At 44.3% G+C, this 15,756-nt stretch overlaps 1 protein-coding gene across 12 annotated transcripts in view; it reads left to right on the top strand.

Moving 5' to 3' along the window:
* FYN (FYN proto-oncogene, Src family tyrosine kinase) overlaps positions 1–15,756 on the top strand; it is a 214,445-nt gene that overhangs the window by 128,321 nt on the left and 70,368 nt on the right. The window lies entirely within an intron of this gene.

Genomic DNA, 15,756 nt, shown 5'->3' with positions numbered 1-15,756 from the left:
TTTCCTGCTTCTTTTGGACTCTTCCTGGTACCACAGTACACAAATGGTCCGCCACATTTCACAAGCAGGGATCGACTCCCTTTTCACAAAGACTGCTCCAGATAAAATGGGAAATCTGGGGGTGCCTGGGTGGCGCAGTCAGTTAGGCGTCCGACTTCAGCCAGGTCACCATCTCGCGGTCCGTGAGTTCGAGCCCCGCGTCGGGCTCTGGGCTGATGGCTCAGAGCCTGGAGCCTGTTTCCGATTCTGTGTCTCCCTCTCTCTCTGCCCCTCCCCCGTTCATGCTCTGTCTCTCTCCCAAAAATAAATAAACGTTGAAAAAAAAAAAATTTTTTTAAATAAATAAAAATAAAATGGGAAATCTGTGTTTCCTAAATTGTGCAAGGGAACTTTCTTACTTGAAGAGTAGTTCCTACAAGGCATTGACAGTTCACCTCCCTAACTGGTGATTGGCGGTTATTAATTTAGAATTTGGAGGAATGCTCTTCCACTAGTACTTGCTGTAAAGAGTTCAGTGTTGTGAAATGCAGATGTTTACATTAGATTATTTTAAACCTGTTTCCTACCCCTTACCCTCTCTTTCAGTCTGTCCTCCCTGCTGCTAAGTAATCTTTCTGAAATACCAATCTATTGTGTAATTCTTGCTCAAAAGCTTTGATGGCCTGCTCTTGCTTTTTTTTTTTTTTTTTTTTTTTTTTAGGCCCCTGCCCAACTTTGTAGATGCCCATCTCTACTCTTGGCTTTCATCACACCAAACAAGACTGCTCTCTGGAATGTTCCCTCTAGAATCTGTACCTTTGTAAGAGCGAGGGAGCACTTGGCCTACCCTGCTCCTCACTAGTCCTTCCTGCAGGCCCAGCTCAGATGCCCATACTCTGAGAACCTGTCCGAGCCTCCTCGGGGTAGGAATGACCCATATGCTTGAGCTCCCAGAGCACATGTGTTTCTCTGGTCCAACCACGTTGGACCAGGACAAATCCTTCCCGTGTCCACACTCTCGTTGGCTGATCTCTCTTCAGCAGTGGGGATAGTATTTTGCATGTTTGTATTCTGTGCGCACTGCTAGATACATAGTGTTGGTCTGTAAAAGGTGTGTGGGTGGGTGGATGGATTCATTAGTTCATTCCTTCAACACTGCAGCGGTAGCCTTCTTAGTATGGACTTCTGAAGAGGGCGCAAATAAGGACCAGAATGCTGTGTGCCCCTAGCAAAAGCAGACTTTCTAGGATAGTGTTACAGTGTTCTGGTCCTGCACTTTTTACTTGCTTTTTCCGAGTGATAACAAGAAGCAATGATGTTCTCTCCCTGAGTTGCACTTATTACTCTCCTCGGCCTGAGGGAATTCCTACCTCGTTCTGAGAAAGAAAACCAGAACATACCCATATAATATAAGCCAAGCCAGGGGGGAAAAAAAAATGAAAAACCTAATACAAATACCACCTAACAATGCATTCGCTTTTTATATCTTCCCGATACCTTCACATACACCACTTCATTTCATCCTCACAAAAAATCTCACGAATTAAGCAGAGTAAGAATAATTATTCCAGCAGGCAAGTAAGAAAACTGAGGTGAAGTAAAGGCCAGATGATTTGCCCAAAGTCACACGTCTGGTTGGTGATAATGCTGAGACCAGAATAGAAGTCCATGTGCTCCACCAGGCTGGGAGATTTTCAAAAGTACAAGTTCCCAGGAAAGATCAAATAATTGCTGGAAAAGCACTTCCGATCTCCAACGAAAACAGCTCTTTCCAGCTGAGTGCCCTCCCTAAGGCCTGAAGAGTATTATCTGCCAAGTAGCTATTCTTTTGTCTTCTGCATGAACTACCCCAGGCTGAAGGCCACTGAGGAATCTAGGAGAATCAACAGCAGCCACACACTGCCAAAATATATCTGCAGCTTATGGAATAAATGTCCATTTGGATAGAAATTGGGGAATGTAGATACGGAGCTTGGTTCCATGTTGTGTGTGACTGTGTGTGTGTGTGTGTGTGTGTGTGTGTGTGTGTGTGTGTATGAGAGAGAGAGAGAGAGGCAGGCAGGCGGGGGAGGGTGGCAGAGGGGAAAGGGAGACAGGAGACAGCTCTTCCTGCAGGGCCAGTATAATATGTAAAGCAAACATATAACCGTAGACTGACACTGCATGTGTAGCTGCAGCAGCAGCATGCCCTCTGGGAAAGCCAAGATGGCCATTTTCCAGACTGTTCATAAAGGGCGAGAGTCGGGAATGAAAAAACAGCTTGTGCACACTTCATGCTGCACAGTCCAATCTCATGTCTTGCATTAGAGGCCTAGCTCAGAAGCTGACTGCAGACACAGCTCATGGGCTTTGAGACGCAGAGTTCATTCTACAAGATCTTTCAGACCTTCATTTTTCTACAATAAATAAAACTCCATGCATTTTATTAGGAGTGAAAGAGCCAGACCTTTACAGATATTAACAAATGAGGGGCCATGAATTTGGCCCGCCTTACTGATTTGTGCACAGAGAAGACCAGTCACTCCAGACATATGCATAATTGTGTTTAGAGCAAAGTTGCCTTTGATACCAAATTTTAGCCACCCTTGAGTACCCATCTCTGGGATCCTCTTGTCCTTTTTTTTTTTTTTTTTTAATTTTTTTTTAATGTTTATTCATTTTTTGAGAAAGAGACACACACAGAGCATAAACATGAATGGGATAGAGAGAGAGGGAGACACGAATCTGAAGCAGGCTCCAGGCTCTGAGTTGTCAGCATAGAGCCCCACACAGAACTCAAACTCACAAACCATGAGATCATGACCTGAGGCAAAGTCAGCGCTTAAGCCAATGAGCCACCCAGTCCCACCCTCTTGTCCTTTTTTCATGTACACTCTACCCTGTTTCCTCTTTCCCTCTTATCTTTCTTTCAAGGTCTCTACTGGCCAGCTTTGCTAGCCAAAATGTACAGACATTTCGTTGACGATTTCATTAGAAAATGAGCTTCTAAAAGAAGAGGCTCCAAGGACACTTGGGGAGGGCACAGGAAGGAACTCATCATGTGAGCTGTCTTGGTCGAAGCCCTCATTCCTCTGATTCTATAGCCAGAATTACACAGCAAGTATTTCCTTTTATTTGCATGTAAAACCTATTTATACAGCTGCTTCAGGGATCTGGAATAAAACATATGGGGGGAAAACTCGTGATGTGAAATAAGAAATACAAAGAGACCAAGAAAGAGAACCACATTTTTTTTTTTTTTTTTTTGCTGTTGCTCCTGAAATAACCCACTAATATAATATTTAACCTTGCACTTAACCTGGGATTCCGGTGAAAACTATAATGATAAGAATGTCATCAAGGCCCTTTGCCATTACAGTATTTACAGAGGTTTCTCCAACTTGGATTGAGTGTGGCCACAGTAGTAGGACAAATTGTGACTCGTTGATTGTGTGGGCATCTGTAGGTGTGGGTGACCTTGTCACCTAGATTTTCCTGTCTCTCATCAATTTCCCCATCAATAAATTAAAAAAGGAGTATTAACTAATGTCTAGGTTACCTTTTACCTAAAATGATAAATGATACATTCTCATATTTGGCTTTTGGCCTTTGAATTCAAATTTAGTTCTTCAAATAGTGGGACAGTTCTGTTCAGCTGCAAAGTTTGGTTCTATTCCCACAAAGCATGTGTGAATTCTTCCTTTTGTCAGAAACTGAGATTGATGAATTCTCCCTTCCCAGTTATTTCACAGATGTGACTTGCAGTGAGCTAGGCATTGATTCAAATCATCTCTACTCTGACGGTCTGGGATTAGAAGTTGCTGAATATCATGTAAATGAATAAACCTTGGCTTCAAGCCCAGAGAAAATGTTGGATGTTAATACTGGTATACACACCTTCAGTGTCTTTGGGAGCATGACATCATATTAATATTTCTTAGGGGTGTGTGTTTCACATTGGGAGACGTTGGTTTGCCACTCCAAATGCCACAGTGACAGTTTTTTGTTCTTTTCTGAAGATTGGAGAAGGAGCGTGGACTTTATATACTCAAACATGGAATTTGAAATATGTCTCCATCACTCCCTAGCCATTTGCTCTTAGACGAGTTTCTTTATCTCTCTGAGTAGTTTAGGTTTCCAGCAGTAAAATAGATTAAACAAACAAAATGTAGATGCATCTAGAACAATGCCTGGGATAGAATAGGCTCTCAAAATTGTTTCTCTCTTTCTCCTTTCCTTCTTTTTGCTAGGAACTTTGGAGAGTGAGCCTAAAAGATTGGGTTTTCTATGAATTCTTTGGTTGAAGGTATTGTTTTAATCACTACCATTCCTGCAAAAAGAGTAAGACATTTCTGAGGGAGTCATGAGAGGCAACGTGGTATAGCCTAACCCCTAGTGGTTCTCACAGTGTGGACCCAGACCAGCAGCTTTGGAATCATCCAGGAACTTGTCAGAAATGCAGGTTCTCAGGCCCTTCCCCAGACCCGCTCTTGGAAACCGCAGGTAAGGCCCAGCAGTCTGTGTTCGCAAGCCTTTCCAGATGATTCTCATGTGTGTTAAGTTTGAGAACCACTGGCGTGGTGAGAAGAACCTCAGAGTAGTTGTTACGTGTTCTGCTCTATGAGCCGGTAGTCATTTCCTGCTCAGCCTCGACCTCCTCATCTCTGATGTGAAAGGTGGGATTGCACCAAATGTTCCCTATGCTCTTTTCCAGCTCTGGCATCTTGTGGTTCTAGTCTCAGTCTAGCTGTACCCAGGCAACCTTTTCCGAGTGACTATACTATAAAACAGAGGGAAAACTTTGTCTTCATTATTCCAAAAGTAGTACATTCTTGTTGTAAAAGATGAAAATAAGCAAAATGAAGAAACTTAGAATCATCTAGAAACTCAGTATCCCCATCCAGGGATAATCTTTTGTCCTGTGCTCTCCCAGTCCTTTTTTTTTTTTTTTCTTTTTTTTTAATGTGAATGCAAATGTGTACCTTAACCTATGTGTTTGTATATAAACAGCTCCCCATAGTCCTTCAGCATTCATGGGTGTATAGTGAATGGTCAAAAAAAGCCTTTGCCCCTATGGAACTTTCATTCTCATGGAGGGAGGTAGGCAGCAAACAAATAACTAATTAAATAAATAAGATCATTTCTGAGAGTATTAGGTGCATGAAGGAAATAAAACAGAGTGACATGATAGAGTGACAGGGCAGTGGCAATTTGAGATTTGGTGCCAGGAACAATGTTTTTGAAAAGGTGACATCTGAGGTGGAACCCGAATCCTAGGAAGAAGCCAGCTATATGGGGTTTGCGGGGGAGAGCAAAGGGAAAGGGAAAAGCTTGTGTCGAGGCCCTAAAGGCAGCCTGTCTGGGTAGAGAAGAGGCATGGAAGGGAGAGCCATGGAAGAGGAGGTCAGAGAGATAGGCAGGGGCCAGAGCAGGGATGGCTGTGTGGTTTAAATTTATTCTAAATAGTGATAGGAAACCATAATAAGACTAGCAGTAACTTTAAAAAAAAAAAAATCACTCTGATTGCTATGTAGAAGATGGATCATAAAGGGCAAGAATGGAAACAGAGGAAGTAGACTCATATTTCCACCTAGTGTTTTGTAACCTGCATGTTTCCCTTGACTTTAACATGAACATCTTTCAAGATTATTAAAGTAGGCAGAATCTAGAAAACCCAAGTAACCAAATAAGTTTTCAGTTGGTTTCCTTCTCTGCATCGCCCCAGCACGTGGTCCCCACATAGAAGTTAAGGACTTTTAGACTCCTTTCGGCAAATAATTGAAGACAAAGAAGGAATCTTTGTATCTATAGAAGCAGCTGCCCTCCCACTCCTCAACCACCTGACTTAGGTGTTCATGGCACTGTTTCCTTTGGATGCTCAGATTTCTGTCCCATGGCTGGTGTCAGCCACACACAATTCCAGATGGCCCATCACACCACAAAGCCAGGGCTACTGTTGGCACCCTGGAGATTCTCCAGGCATTACCAAGCAAACTATCTTTCTCCTCTGTCATTTATTCCTTTTCTTTACTGAATCCAGTGAGCCTGTTTTTAGCAAACAAATAAGTGTTGGGCATGTAAGTCAGTGGGTAGATGGCTAGCAAGAATGATTATCATCACAAAAAGCCACAAGTCCAAAAACTCTTAACCCAAAATGTTACAAAGCCACATCCCTCTAGACCATCCAGTTCTGATCAAAGGCTCCGTGTCTAATCTGGCTGGCAGAGTCCCCGGCACTCCCGCCAGCACAGGTAAAGGAGAAGGCCCAGGTGACCTTGCTCAGGTGACTTTGAGACAGTGGCCATTCCCAGCATCTGGCGCCTGATTGGACCCAGCAGCCCCACTGGTTCGTGGAAGTCCCAGAGCGTGAAGGAGAGGTCCTGCATTCAGGTGACTCAGGCCCTGTGGGCATAGACAGTGTAATAGGAGAGGTTGATGACACTTCTTGGGGCCACAGAAGTGATCTGTGAGGAATCAGAATGTGGCTGCCCCAAACCCATCTGTTCCTTACTCCCTTTGGGCTTTCTGATCATACCAGGCCAAGAGGACTGTGCCAAAAAGCCAGGGCTTTTCAACTGTCTCTTCATGGCTGTGAGGAAGTCATGGAGCTAAATATAACCCCTTCTGCCTGAGACCCACGTGCTTCCCTCCAGGTTATCAGTCATCAGAGTAAAGCTTCTGAGTAGTCTATGCTTCAAACGTTACTGTTTAGGTGAAAATTAAGCTTAGTAGGTGCAGAAATGCTGTCTGACAGGAGTGAAATAGTTTTAGTGACCCCTGAAATTGGCTCTTCAATGGTGTGATTCATACGGAGATTTTTAACCCAAGAGTTACACTAAAAGCTCCTTTTTTCTCTCTAAAAGTAAACAACCCTCCAATCCCATCTTCCAGCTAATACATTAAAAACATGATTCTCATACAAATGGTGTGGTTCCTTTTGAAAACTCTAAGCAGTGGATTCTTTCTTGAGTTGAAACCAAATTAAGATTAGACAGAAATGCAGCTTTCCCCCTTCTTTATTTTCTTTTTTATTTCCTCTTAATTGTTATCAAAATAACTGATTTTGTCTCTTCAGTTAAACTCATTAAATGTTATCAGTAATCCATAATGATAAGTTTGGTAGTATAGCTGGACACTATGGACACTTAATGGCAGATCGGCTATCTCCTGGGCAGACGGGACATCACTGGATGTCGTTTGTGCCTGACATAGAAAGGCCAGCTCCCCAGGAGAACCCCCAGGCTCCAGCATGCCTTCTCTCTTCACATACACATGCCCATTAAACCTGCGGTTTATTGAGCACCTACTATGTGGCCAGTCAGTGGTCTAGATGTTATCTACTAATTTGTTTGAGCCATATGAAGTTGATGTTTCCTTTTTTCATATCGAAGATGGTCAGGTATCAGTAACATCCTAGTAGTACATAATGGTAGAATGTCTATTCTTTTAAACATTGGCATAATCCACATTTTACAGGGAAGAAACTAGAGTACTTTTAGCCATCTACTCAAAATATAAATTCTTCCCCCCAGTCATGGCTTTCTACCCTTCTGACACCCAAAGGCAATGAGAAAGGAAGCAAAGAGGAGAGAGTGAGAAGGCAACCCATTTTAGAACTGAAGGAGTGGAATTGAAACCATTAAAAGGAAAATCACTCCTGTCTCTCTCCTACATGCCCAGGCAATGAACTGCCTGGCCGGGGCCTCTCCTGAGACAGTTGGCCGGGTGGGTAGCAGGCTGCTCCAGTGGGGACCACCACGGCCTTAAGTGAGAGACAGAACCTTGGCAGGACTGTGGGAATAAGGCCAAGTCATGCAGAGATGGGCTCTGTGTGGCCTCCCTGAAATCCAGCCCAAAGTCCATTTATATTTACGTCATATCATCATCTTCATTTCCTCCCAACATAACATCATCATCTCCCACACATATGCATCTTGCCAGAACTGCATATTAGTATGAGTTAATATTTAAACCAGACAAATTGCCTCCACCCTCAGTATATTACTGGCGCTGAGTAACAGGGCAGGTTTCAGATACCCAGTGGAATCTGTAGAGCTTTTGACACCTTGAAGATATTTTTAAACCTAAAAGAACAGTGGCCACATGGTAATTGGTACTTTGCCCCAGGGATGTTTCAGTTTCAAAATAGGAGGATTATGGGAATGGACCAACGGAGGGAGGTCATCTGACCAATTCATGCTCTTTCCCTATTTGTTCACCTCGAGATGGGGGGGGGGGGGGGTGGTGGAAGCCATTCTTGGCATCAGGAGGAGAAATGAACATAAGTGAGGGTGACAGGGAGCCACCATTATACAGCCTCCCTGAATGAGGGCAGACAGCAGTAGGAAGGTGGAGGGCACCTTTAAGGAAGGCACAAAGCTGCTTTCACTTCTTTAGACAAGGCTTCTTATCTCACTTTCTGCTCATTGTCATTTGAAGGTATTTATTAAAAGCCAAGTTGCATCTGACATTGTACTTATGTTGGACTCAGGATACCACGAATCACAAACGTGCGTGTCCACATAAAGGCTCACACAGAGAAGAGACACCACCTGTGTGTTAAAGAATAACTGGTGGGGCGCCTGGGTGGCGCAGTCGGTTAAGCGTCCGACTTCAGCCAGGTCACGATCTCGCGGTCCGTGAGTTCGAGCCCCGCGTCAGGCCTTGGGCTGATGGCTCAGAGCCTGGAGCCTGTTTCCGATTCTGTGTCTCCCTCTCTCTCTGCCCCTCCCCCGTTCATGCTCTGTCTCTCTCTGTCCTAAAAATAAATAAACGTTGGAAAAAAAAATTAAAAAAAAAAAAAAGAATAACTGTGGTTAGGGGTGCCTGGGTGGCTCAGTGGGCTAAGCGTTGGACTCTTGATTTTAGCTCAGATCATGATTTCCTGGTGAGTGAGATGGAACCCCACGTCGGGCTCTGTGCTAAGAGCATGGAGCCTGCTTAGGATTCTGTCTCCCTCTGTCTCTGCCCCTCCCCCTCTCTCATACGTGTCCTCTCTCTTTCTCTCTCTCTCTTTCTCTCAAAATAAACATTAAAACATTAAAGAAAATATGTTTCTTATTAAAAAAGAAGAAGAAGAAGAAAAAGAAGAACCATGGTTCTTTACTAGGGCTCAGCCTTCAGCCTTCTCTCCTGAAGCTTCACCTAGATGTTTCCTCATTCCTGGCAGGGGAACACCGCATTCAGAACGATGACTTGTCTGGGTGGGCACTTTCAGGGCTTTGTGTTAAAGACAAGGATGGTGATCATGCCGACCCCAAGCACCTCTTGAGATGAGGTTGAGTTTGCATGAGGAACGCACAAGCCGAACCTTGCCTGGGCAGCCAGGGCTGACAGAGAAGGAAGAAGAGGAAATGAATTTTCCCAGGTCCTCACACTGGTTCTCTTTGACCAGAGATCAGCACCCAGAGCATAGTTACTCAGCTAGCAGGCTTGTGCCTTTTCTAATCACTCCTCTTCAGTGAACTTTCCTGTGGCTGTGACCGCAGGCCTTGGAGGGGACCCAGCTCCAAACACAGATCTGAGTTGATACTGTAAGCCTTTAATCCCAGACCCTTGCTGTGGAGTCAGGCCCCCACATCGCCTATGGAACTATAAGAAATACAGATTCCAGGGCCTCCCCCAGACCTGCAGGTACACATATCCTCTGGCTCACCTACGTGAGTCTATGCATGTTTCCTTAGGATATGTGCCTAGGAGTGGAAGTGGAGCTCCTAGGATAGATGCATCTTCATTTTCACACTAAATAATACAAAATTGTTTTTCTTTCTTTTTTTTTTAATATAATTTATTGTCAAGTTGGCTAACATACAGTGTATACAGTCTGCTCTTGGTATTGGGGGTAGATTCCCATGATCCATCGCTTCCATACAATACCCAGTGCTCATCCCAGCAAGTGCCCTCCTCAATGCCCATCTCCCATTTTTCCCTCCTGCCCACCCCCCCATCAACCCTCAGTTTGTTCTCTGCATTTAAGTCTCTTATGGGTTTGTCTCCCCCTCTGTTTGAAACAATTTTTCCCCTTCCCTCCCACCGTAGTCTTCTGTTAAGTTTCTCAAGTTCACATGTAAGTGAAAACATATGATCTCTTTCTCTGACTTATTTCACTTAGAATAATACCCTCCAGTTCCATCCATGTTGTTGCAGATGGCAGGATTTCATTCTTTCTCATTGCCAAGTAGTATTCCATTCTAGATACAAACCACACCTTCTTTATCCATTCATCAGTTGGTGGACATTTGGGCTCTTTCCATAATTTGGCTATTGTTGAAAGTGCTGCTGTAAACATTGGGGTACATGTGCATTTGACAAAATACAGCATCCTTTCTTAATAAAAACCGTCAGAAAGTCGGGATAGAAGGAACATACCTTAACATCGTAAAAGCCATATATGAAAAGCCCACAGCTAATATCATCCTCAATGGGGAAAAACTGAGCGCTCTCCCCTGAGGTCAGGAACACATCATCAGGGATGTCCACTCTCACCATGGTTGTTTAACATAGTGTTGGAAGTCCTAGCCTCAGCAATCAGACAACAAAATGAAATAAAAGGCATCCAAATTGGCAAAGAAGTCAAACTTTACACTTTTTGCAGATGACATACTTACTCTACATGGAAAACCCGAAAGACTCCACCGAAAGTCTGCTAGAACTGATACATGAATTCAGCAAAGTCGCAGGGTACAAAATCCATGTACAGAAATTGGTGCATTTCTATATACCAATAATGAAGCAACAGAAAGAGAAATCAAGAAATCGATCCCATTTACAATTACACCAAGACCCATAAAATACCTAGGAATAAACCTAACCAAAGTTGTAAAAGATCTGTATGCTGAAAACTATAGAAAGCTTTCGAAGGAAATTGAAGAAGACACAAAGAAATGGAAAAACATTCCGTGCTCATGGGTTGGAAGAACAAATATTGTTAAAATGTCAATACTACCCAAAGCAATCTGCGCATTCAATGCAATCCCAATCAAAATTGCACCAGCATTCTTCTCGAAGCTAGAACAAACAATCCTAAAACTTTTTCTAAAGTAACTAACAATTTACATCCTACCAGCAGTATTTGGGAATTCTGTTGTTCCACGTTTTTACCAGTACTTGGTACTGGCAGACTGAAAATTCTGCCAATAAATAGCATCACTTCTTTATGCTGGAATTACAACAGAGAAATGAAGGGGGAGAGTTTGGGGTAGATTTGTTTTGATTTGGTTTGAAAATAAATGATATTTTGTTACTTGGCCTGAGAAAGCAAAAATGCTCTGGTACCCAAAAAAAGTGATACATTTTGTTTGTTTGTTTTGCCACGGGCAAACAGAGCCAAAAGTGAAAGAGAGAAATTTAGTCGAGCCATTATTGTAAGCTAAAGAAGAGACAAATGTTTGAGGCACAAAAGAAATAATGAAAAAAATGAAAGGGAAGACTAAGCAGCCAGCATGTGAAGACAGATACAGATTTGAAATAACTGAGATATGGTTAAGAAATACAAACTTAGTAAACAGCTTAGTGGGTTTGGAAAGGCAGGAAATATATATATATATTATTTATAAATAACCAATTTTCTATAAGAGATACAGAGATCCACTAATTTTTAGCAACATTTTAATTTTAGGAATGGAACCTGTGTAGAAAATGGAAATCCTAAGAGAAAAGCAAGATGCATGGGAAACGAAGAGGGAGGCTTAGTGGAGAGTGCATTCGGGAAATGTGTGTCCAGATTAAAGATGAGACCTGGCAGAAACCAAGGGCGTGTAGGCTGGTTAATCACAGGACGTTGTTTTTTTTTTTTTTTTTTTTTTTTTCCTGCCTGGGCTGATGATCAACATGTCAGGTCAGCCTTTGTCAAAAAGAATTATGACAGAGCTGTTGCCCAGGCTCATTCCAAGTATGTATCATTGTTACTCACCCAGTGAGTTGGGGTTGTATTGAACCAGAACTGGGGCAGAGTATGAAGCCACGCTTGGGTCATTGTCACCCGGAGTCTGTAAGGCAGCTGCACAGGAGCTCTGCATGAGCCCTTGGGACAGGCCAGTTCTGCCTAGTGCTGGCACAAATAAATGGCTGCTGCTCAGGGCTGCTGACTGACGACGTGCTGGTAGATGGGCAGAGCTTCCACCCTCTGACTATGATAAGCCTGTAGTGTGAGCAGAGCCGTCAGGGCTAAAATATAAGCCGCCTTCTGACACTAGCGTAAAGAATTGGTTAGTATTACGTATTCCGTGCAAAGCCACAGTGTAAGTGCTGCTTCTGCCAAAGTCATTCCTGTTTCGCTTGATGGAGTAAACTGCCATTAGCAGGCCCCTGCTCATCTTCTACCCACCTGCACCTCCACCCCAGTCCCTTCTTCAGGCTCCTCTTGTAGACATCAGCAGTCATCAGTCCATTGTTGCGTATTAGCTATTACGCGCCCTGTTCAGTGGACAGTTGTCTTTTTCCGGGTGTGGTGCCTTGCAGATGTCTGTCTCTGTTGTTGTCTGTCTTTATCGTGTTTAGGCAGCCATCTACCCAGGTACACATCCCCCATTCCTACCAGCCTCAACAGATCTTGGGCTTCTTTTCATGACAGGGCTCTCTGAAAATGCAACTTACGTAGTCCCGCAGTAAATCACCTCTGCAGCAATTTGGTTCTAGATCTTTATTCTTACGTGCAACAAAAGCTACAGTGTTGTCACAGTTGGGGATGATTTATGAGGTATGAATTAGGCATAGACAGGTAGCTAGAATGGATGGAGTTGTTTGTCCAGCTGAAGAAGTCACATCTTACTCAGATGCCTCCATCCACCTGCGTGCAGTCTCTTCCCACTCTTGGCTTCACTGTCTGGCACCCCACACTTCTCTTCTCCCTTCCCCATTTCATTATGTGTCTATCAAGACCTAGTTCCACTCCTACTTAATACCTAGTATCAGCTAGATAACGTGCAAGTACTTTAGCCTATTAGCGCATAGTTAAGATTATGTCTTCAACTCAGCCAGGCATGGGTTAAAATCCAGCTCAACCTAGCTGTGGGGCTTTAGTCAAGTAACTCGACCTCCCTATACTCATTTCCCCCATCTGTAAAGTATAATAATACCCAGTTCACAAGGCTGTTGTTGATGGATCAAAGATCATTTGCTTATTGTGCATAGCACAGTTCAGGCACTATGGTGAGTGCTCAGGAGAGTGGACACACAGTTATTTATGATCTGGCTTCCTTTCCAGCCACCTTCCTAGTGCTTATATCCATTCCATTGAACTACAAGCTCCTTTTGAGCAGGAACCTGGCCCCTTCACTCTTAGAGCTTTGCAACATGCACATGTTTCAGTGCTCTCTAAGCATGGGAACAAATCCAATAAACCACATGGAACCATGCTGTATCACACCTCTATGCTCTCGTGTGCTGTCCCATCCCATCCTCACCTGGACCAGTTATCTCACGGTTGCTGGCCTGGATGAATTCAGGGTCCTCTGTGCTCCCTCCCCACCCCAAATGCAGATTTGACTGTCTCCCTCCTAAGTATATAGAAGCTCCTCATGGGCAGGCCTTGTTTACTTGACTCCATATTCACAACCCTTTGCACAGCGCCTGTCACATAGAGAGGAAATAAGCAAAATATGTTTACTGAATAAAGACTGGAGGTAGGGCTGACTGTAAATAAAAAGAAAGACAAGAATGCGAGGAAAATGAAATCATTGAAACCTGGGGATTTGTTACTATGGTGATTTCTGATTAACTTTTACTTGAGAGGGGTGGGAGACTCTTCTTTGTTCTTATTATTGGTTTGTTGTTGTTGTTTTGTAACTTCCTCAGGCAACTCAGGAGAACAGCTATACCTAGCAATCCAAGGGAAGACTCAGAATTGGAGCCTCCCTGTGAGGAGGGGGAAGTGGGTCAAAAGCAGGTCTCAAATACCCGAGCTGGTTGTGCCATACCATAAGTTGTTCTTCACCGTAGCAGCAAAGGGAAGTGGAGGGCCGAGTTGGGTCTTCTGAGAACCATGGTATGAAAGAAGGCTTCAAGCCATAGTGCAAACAATGAAATCAAAGCTGTAGGGTGTAGTAATGCCTAGGTCCTATCCCATCATTAAAGCTTTCATAATATGCATGGTGCAGGCTCTGGTAGTAGCAGGGGGGATATCTGAGTGTTCATAGCCAAAGCTGACCACTTGGTCAGATCGCTCAGTGAGTCCTCATGATTGATAACATTCATCTAGGGCTGTGGAGAGTGGAGAGCTGGGCTGTGCGTGTGCGTAGACTCAGTTCTGCTCGAATGTGTACAGGAGGGCCCTGGGCTCCTTTAGGAGTGTTAGGCTTGGTATGACTCCTGAGAGCTCCTTGTTGAGGCCTTTCGTTCAAGCGAGAAGGAAGCTGAGCTCCACAGCGTCAGGTGATAGGTTGTGCACCACGTGGCTACTCGCAGCCTTCTCCCAGGCCATGCCACTGCCCCCAGACCTTCTCTAACCCAGGAGCCCCGCTACTCCAGGACAGAAATGGCCTGGAGAGTTAGGAGCCAGTCCTAAGCTGGATCGCTGTAAATAAAAGGACACTTAGGGGCGCCTGGGTCCCTCAGTCGGTTAGCCATCTGACTCTTGGTATTGGCTCAGGCCACGATCTTATGGTTTGTGGATTCGGACCCCACATCGGGCTCCGTGCTCACACCACGTAGCCTGCTTGGGATCCTCTCTCTCCGTCTCTCTCTGTCCCTCCCCCGCTAGCTCTCTTTCTCTTTCACAGAAAATAAACTTTAAAAAAAAAAAAAAAACACGTAAAGAGTACTTGCAGCCCTAGTGTGAACAATAATATAACGGTAGGACACAGCAATGCCCAGCTCCTATCACACTGTTAAATCTCTCAATCTTTGTTCTTTTCAAACAGAATAAAGAAAATGGCTAGGAGCAGGCATGCTTCTCAAGAGGAAGCATGGGGTAGTAGGAAGAGGATGTGATTGCCTTAGAAACGGATCCAGGTCCCACTGACTGGGTAACCCTGGGCAAGTTAACTTAAATTCTGCGCGCCTAAGATTCCTGAACTGTGAAATACCCTTTCAGGGTTGTTCTGAGGATTAAACGAAATACCATCTTTGAAGTGCCAAGCATAAAATAAGTTCTCAATAAATGGTAGCTATTGTTACAATTTGTTACTGTCGTTATACTACTAAGCTATCTTAATACAAGTTTAACTGTCAGTATCCAAGGAGGTCAGAAACTCTTATTGGTTCTAGAGGCCATGGGGGAAAAACCAAACAAGTGACCAGCAGAGCCGTCCTTCACCTCTGTGTTAAATTTACTTTCTCCTTGTGTTAGAGAACAGGCTACCTGTTGTAACAAAAAGACCCCACTCACTCCTCCCTCCAAGAAACCAGTGGCTCACACAAGGTACACATTCATGCCTCTCCCGTGTTGGGTCAGAGATCAACACCCTAGGAAGAGTGAGCAGCTGTGCCCCACAAGACCATCTAGGGCCCAGGGTCCTCTGTCCTACAGTTCTGCCACTCCCTGTTGGGTTACCATCCTCCGTGTGGTTGAAGCCCATTCAGCAGCACGCCGTCCACTTTCCAACCCACAGGAAGTAGGAAGGAGAATGGAGAGCAGCCCACTCTCTTTTAAAGGCACGGGGGTTGAATATATCACATCCATTCTCAACCAGTTGGCCAGAATGAAAAATGGCCAAACCTAGCTGCAAGGGAGTCTGAAAGTGGCGTCTTCAGGTGCATAGCCATAGGCCCTGCCCGGGAGGAAGGGGGTGGATCGGTGGCACAGTTAGCAGTCCGCCACACCCTTCACATGCCTCATCCTCCCACTACTCACTCTCAGTG

The sequence above is a fragment of the Puma concolor genome, chromosome B2 (genome assembly GCF_028749965.1).
Source record: "Puma concolor isolate L17-30 chromosome B2, mPumCon1.1.hap2, whole genome shotgun sequence".
Taxonomy (NCBI): Eukaryota; Metazoa; Chordata; class Mammalia; order Carnivora; family Felidae; genus Puma; species Puma concolor.
This window is presented reverse-complemented; position numbering and strand designations above follow the sequence as displayed.